The sequence below is a fragment of the Aulonocara stuartgranti genome (assembly GCF_965226115.1).
Source record: "Aulonocara stuartgranti genome assembly, chromosome: 20".
NCBI lineage: Eukaryota > Metazoa > Chordata > Actinopteri > Cichliformes > Cichlidae > Aulonocara > Aulonocara stuartgranti.
Window position 1 is genome coordinate 27,796,167 of NC_138956.1, and position 6,189 is coordinate 27,802,355.

Below are 6,189 nucleotides of genomic sequence, written 5' to 3' on the forward strand. Positions count from 1 at the left end.
AGGTTGCTTTTCCCAAAGACAAGAACCAACAGACTTAAACTCTTTTGTCCCACACGCCATCAAACTGTTTAACTCCTCTCTGGAGGGGAGAGGGAGGGGAGACAGGAGGACAAAGGAGGGGGGAACAACTGAGCTGTAGTGCTTTTTCACTGTACAATACTTTTGTTAATATCCAACGGTGCACTAGACTCACAATACTTGAAATGTGCAATTCCCTTGTATTCCTACTCCTATTTATTCCTTTCGTATACTCTGTATTTGTGTGTGTGTGTGTGTGTGTGTGTGTGTGTGTGTGTGTGTGTGTGTGTGTGTGTGTGTGTGTGTGTATATATGGTATATTTCTGCTCACATGCATCCTGTAACTTCTGTCGGTGCTGTGCTATTGGAAACCGAATTTCCCGGAGGAACCCACCCGAGGGATTAATAAAGTTCGAAGAAGTTCGCTCTCTTTTCTCACCCTGTGAAATAAGCAGCTGGACCTTTAGCTGCAACACACTGCAAGAAAAACTGCACACAAACAATTTGTGTGTTTGCTGATCTTTGTAGAGCTGATAGAAACGCTGTATTAAAAACTACCTGGCACTCCCTCCTTCTGTAGGGCTGGTTGGATGCTGAAGTACCACAAACACAACTTAAATGGTAAATGGCCTGCATTTGTATAGCGCTTTTCTAGTCCATAGGACCCCAAAGCGCTTTACACTACATTCAGTCATTCACCCATTCACACACTGGCGATGGCAAGCTACATTGTAGCCACAGCTGCCCTGGGGCGCACTGACAGAGGCGCACTGAACTTAACACCTGCAGTCCTTCAGATGTTGTGGGGAAAAAAAGAATTAAAAAAAACAACACTGTCCCACTTTAATCCCTGACTTTGGCACACATCTCTTTTCATGCTCGATCTCCTGGTGATTAATGAATGAACAGGATTTCTGTTTAGGCTCAGATTGGTTTGGAGGCTCGCAGTGACATGAAATGACAACTCGAGCCAAATGAGCTAAACCTGAAGTAACAAGCCTGTTCTGAAAATGTGAGGAGTACAAAGTTCAGATATTTGTTTAAAAATGTAAGGAGTAAAAGAGGAATAGTAATAAGAGTAATGAACAGGCGCCGTTCAGTGTGCCCAGCCCTGAGGCCCTATATGTATACATAAGGACTTTTTAAGCCTTATTGACTCTTTAACCTGGTGCAGGTTGGGATCTGGTCTCAGGACTGAGGGCAGTATCTACAGTGGCTTGCAAAAGTATTCGGCCCCCTTGAACTTTTCCACATTTTGTCACATTACAGCCACAAACATGAATCAATTTTATTTGTATTCTTCTTTTACGTGGAATTCCAAGTGGTGTACATGTGAGAAGTGGAACGAAAATCATACATGATTCCAAACATTTTTTACAAATAAATAACTGAAAAGTGGGGTGTGCGTAATTATTTAGCCCCCTGAGTCAATACTTTGTACAACCACCTTTTGCTGCAATTACAGCTGCCACATCTTTGCACATCTAGAGACTGAAATCCTTGCCCATTCTTCTTTGCAAAACAGCTCCAGCTCAGTCTGATTAGATGGACAGCGTTTGTGAACAGCAGTTTTCAGATCTTCCCCATTCGAAGGATCTCATAGTGGAGCTTAGAGAGAGTGAAGCCGAAAACTTTTTCACAAACTGATGTCGAAAGGATCCTGTACTTTTGGAGCTCTGCCTGTGTCATCTTCAGCTTCAGGAGTAGGTCCTTCAGTTTCTCATAGGACACAAAATCCTTATTCATAAGTCCCACTGAGCTGACCAGCACTAAGACCTTGTTCCGCGTGTGCTTTTCAGTCTTCCTCGGAATCCTCTTGATCACTTGGGGCAGCCATGGCATTCCATGCTCTCTGTACCTTTCAAGGGTCCTGGCGTAGCACAGTCCATGGCGCTCCATGGCCACATCCCCCACTATGGCAATGGCCTGGGACTTGATGGAAGGCTCCCTGTTGTCATTATGTATCTTTACATAATCCATCAAGTTCCAAGAAGCCCTCCTTGTTCCCTTTATGTCACGGTACTTAATGTCCGGGAACCACCTGATCTTCAGCTCGAGGAATCCTGCTCTCAGGCATTCTTGTACATTCTTGCCTTCACCTTCAACAAGCTTCCTTGCCCGGGCAAAGGTGAATGGGGTCAGGAAGGAGTCTCTGGTGGACAGGTTCTCCGTCAGTACAGCCAGATTAATGTGTCCCTTTGAGATTCTCTGGGCATTTTTCCCCTTGCAGCTCTGACATGAAGATGCCATTGTTCCTCCTGAAGAGGTCTTTCAGCAGAAGCTTTACAAGTTCAGGTCCCAGCATGGAAGGCTCGCACTCGAGACTCAATGTGAGAGCAAATAGCCTCTCGATTCTTTTCATCTTATCCCTTGCCCAGTGTGCCAGAGGAGGTGGGCAGTCGTCAATAGCTGCACCAGTTGCTGCACCCAGGCCCATGAAGCCCCTCATGTTGGTTGCACTGAACTCGTGCAGCGAGCTAGTCCCCAGTGATGCCGAGTACTGTCTGTCCATGTTGGACAAGGGGTGCCTGTATAATGCCTCCTCCAGCGCAAGCTCCAGTTGGAATGCCTTCCACACTGGGAGAAAGCCGCCTTTGCCTGTGTGCTTTTCCCAGAGTTGCCGGAGCTGGTCAGCCATATGCTTTAGACAGCGAGACAGTATCTCATTCACGCTTGGCTGTTCCTGTTCCCGTTTAAAGGGGACAATGAGGGGGGAAGTCCGTCAGGCACTTCTGCAATGTCCTCATGTTGAAGAATAGGCGTGCCTCAACTATGTGTCCCCTTCTATCCCCTCCACTATCTCTATTCTCAGGTTATAATTACCTGCATCCTTCCTGGCCAAGTCCATCATGTGGACATTGTAGTTCTCAGCTCTGGTGGCCACCGCCTGAACATAATTCGGGTGACTGAGGCCATCAGTGACGATCAAGCCAGTAATCGGGTGCCGGAATGTGGACATATAATGCGTGTGTGGGCTGTCCACATAAAATTGCCAGAAGGTGACATAAGGCCTAGTGGCAATTGCTGCCAAAGCTGGCAAGATATCCGGTGGGTGCTGGTCGAGTTCTGTCTGCACGTTAACACACTCGTGAATGGACATGCACGTGAAGAGCATCCTTTCCAGTCCTGCTCTTGACCAGAAAAGTGTGGTGTGAGGGTCCAGTGGTATCAGGTTGCAGGCCACGTGGAGAGAACGTCACACAATGTCGTCAGGGTCAGCTATTGAAGGGTTCCTTTGTCTTGTGTCCAAATTTGTAGACGAAGAACCGGACTTCCAATGTTGGATGCTCCAAAACATCCTCTTCGCTTCAAGTTTGGAGAGCGCGAACGCTTGATCCTGCGACAATACGTTCATGCTCCCCTTGTTTTGAATGATGGTCTTCTGCAGCGTGGGTCAGGTCTTCCAGTGGAAGGTCTTTGACCAACTCAACAAATTTTGTTAAGATGCGTTGGGAAATCAGTTTTACCCCGGTTCTTTTTTTTTTTTTTTTTTTTCTTTTTTTTTATAAATTCCTCGGGCCTCCAGAGATGCACCGGACCCAGTAGCCATTTTCACAAACTTTATTCATCTTTATTTAAGCATGCATTCTTCTAGAAGGGAAGACTTGCCAGGCCGGTGTCCCTCTGCAAAATCTTCACTCCTTTGTCTGTTATCGCCAAAGGAAATGAATGGTATCACACTGAATGGGTCGTTCAGTGAATGGGCTACTGAACGACACTCACTGAATAAGCCACTGAATAGCCCATTGAATGAACAAACGCAGGTACACATGTCTTTCCCATTCTTATGTGCCTATCCTCTGTGCCCCTAGAGACAACAAAAGAAGCCTTAGATGCTGAAAATTTGATGCCTATGTTTGCAAGGCCCACTGTCACATGTCACTCATGTGCATGAACGAACACGAACACACACACACACACACACACACACACACACACACACTAGGGCTGGGCGATGTGACCCAAAATTCATATCTCTCGATATTTTTTTAGCTGGATGGCGATATAAGATGTATATCTCGATTTTTTTATTTTTATTTTTTAAAGCCATAAGTTAAGAACAAAAAGAGTTCTTAGTCACACTGTGTCCCAGATGTCACACGGGCACTTTTATTTACATACAGCGTAGATGTACATGAAGAAATTACTCAAAAATAAATTATCAGCATTTATTAAATAATCATGGTCCATAAATAAAAGAAAACAATGTTGTTTTTATGCATAACAAAAAGCTCACAATTGTGCAGTCAAAATGTAAACTACTAGACGCTTAGCATAATAACAAAGACAGATTTCACAGCTGCACCACGTCTCTGAACAGGTGCCATTTGTGGTCCTTATACACACACACAGTACGTATCACTCCGCGAGGCTCCTCCTCGGTAGCCGTAATCCTCCGACAATCCATCAAGCGGTGCAGCTCCGTAGCTTAGCAAAGTCATATTAAAACATTTTTTGACAGATTGCTGAGCGCTGTGTACCACATAAAATCGGTTCGCGGTCAGTAAGCACAACCAGAATTCATACATAAAGCGCACTGTCTATTTTTGAGAAAATGAAAGGATTTTAGGCCGTGCAGCCCCTCCTGGCTGCATGTCGTTAGCGCGGTTAGCTCGCTAACACGTTGACGCCGTCCAGCCCCACGCACGGTAACTCGCTAATGGAGATTTTCCGCTTTCATCTTGTCATTGCCTGCAGGTGAAGCTATGGGGGAGGCGGAGTTGTGTTCAGTGAAGGAGAGGCGAGGCCGAGTAACGTTGCGTAGAGACAAAAGTGGACGAAAGAGAGGCAAACCTGCGGCTCCACAAGTTTAATTATAACGTAACATAGACTATATCGATATAAACGATATTGTCACATCTTATATCTTGTATGAAAATATATCGATATTTTTAAAAAACTCAATATATCGCCCAGCCCTAACACACACCTACCTTCATGTTGAGTTTAGTCTTTGGTCTTCAACTTATTTTTTATTTGTTCATTTTGTAATACATTTTCAGTGCCTATTTGTATTTTCACTGTAGTTTTTTTTTTTTTTTTTTTTTTTTTGTCTAATTCTATTTATTCATGTTAAACACTACTTTGAGATATTGTTCACAGCTAAAGAAGGCTGAATATAGCATTGGTGTTGAAAATGGTTTTTGTGCTAATTTAGGAGCAGTTAACAAGGACCGGTCAATTTTGATGGCTCTTGAGGTTCTGGAGATATGCCAAATCAGAACAAAAAGGATGGGACATGTTTCTCAGGTCTGGTAGAACAGTAGCTGATTCTATAATGAACAGAATAAACAATTATTCTGCAGAAATAAATTGTAGTGTGTGACAGGATTATTATATCTTTCAAAGGCCTGGTGTGAACTCGCCTCACCTGGGAGACATGAAAAATATTATGCATCTTCATGTTAAGAACGCTAACAGGATTTAACATTGCTTCACTGGGAAAGGACCAATAAATCGGGAATATAAATACGGCCATGTTTGGCTTAGTGAAAAAAGAAACATGCATATCAAAAACTCTTCATGCTCCTTTCAAGCTCCCCTACCCCGATACTATGTACATTTAATATAAAGCTTCTCTTGTTTTCAATATATGTAAAAGTATGGCTTTGTTATCCTATGTAATGATTTCTGAAAAACCTTTAGGTATTTATTTTATAAAGTGCATTTGTTATGATTTCAAATAACACGCTAACAGCTTGACTGCTCTCCTTTCACTCTTATAATCTAGTCAACCTTTATGTGCTTGAGTAAGAAAACAGTATGTCACTGTACAGTAACTGATCAGCCAGTATAGTTTTAGGAACTTTTGAATGCAGCAGAATGACATTTTCATTATTGTTATTATTTTTTTTTTATTTATGTATTTATTTTTGCTTTACCATGGAGAATATGGTTTTCAGCTGAGATTTTAGAAGGCTGGTAATCTGTTGTTACTGGGACGGTGGTGGCTTGGGATGTAATGCCATCTTTGTGCAAACTGTCATTTCGTAGCTCTCCCTTAATTGCTGGTCATTGATGAGCAACATATCACTGCGGCTATCTGTCCTCCATATATACAATTACATAAACATACAGACACCTTTTAAGCCCTTCTCCTCTGATCAGGTGTCCATCTAGCATTTACCTGGATCACTGTCGCCAAACCATCTGTTTCATAATACATGCAAG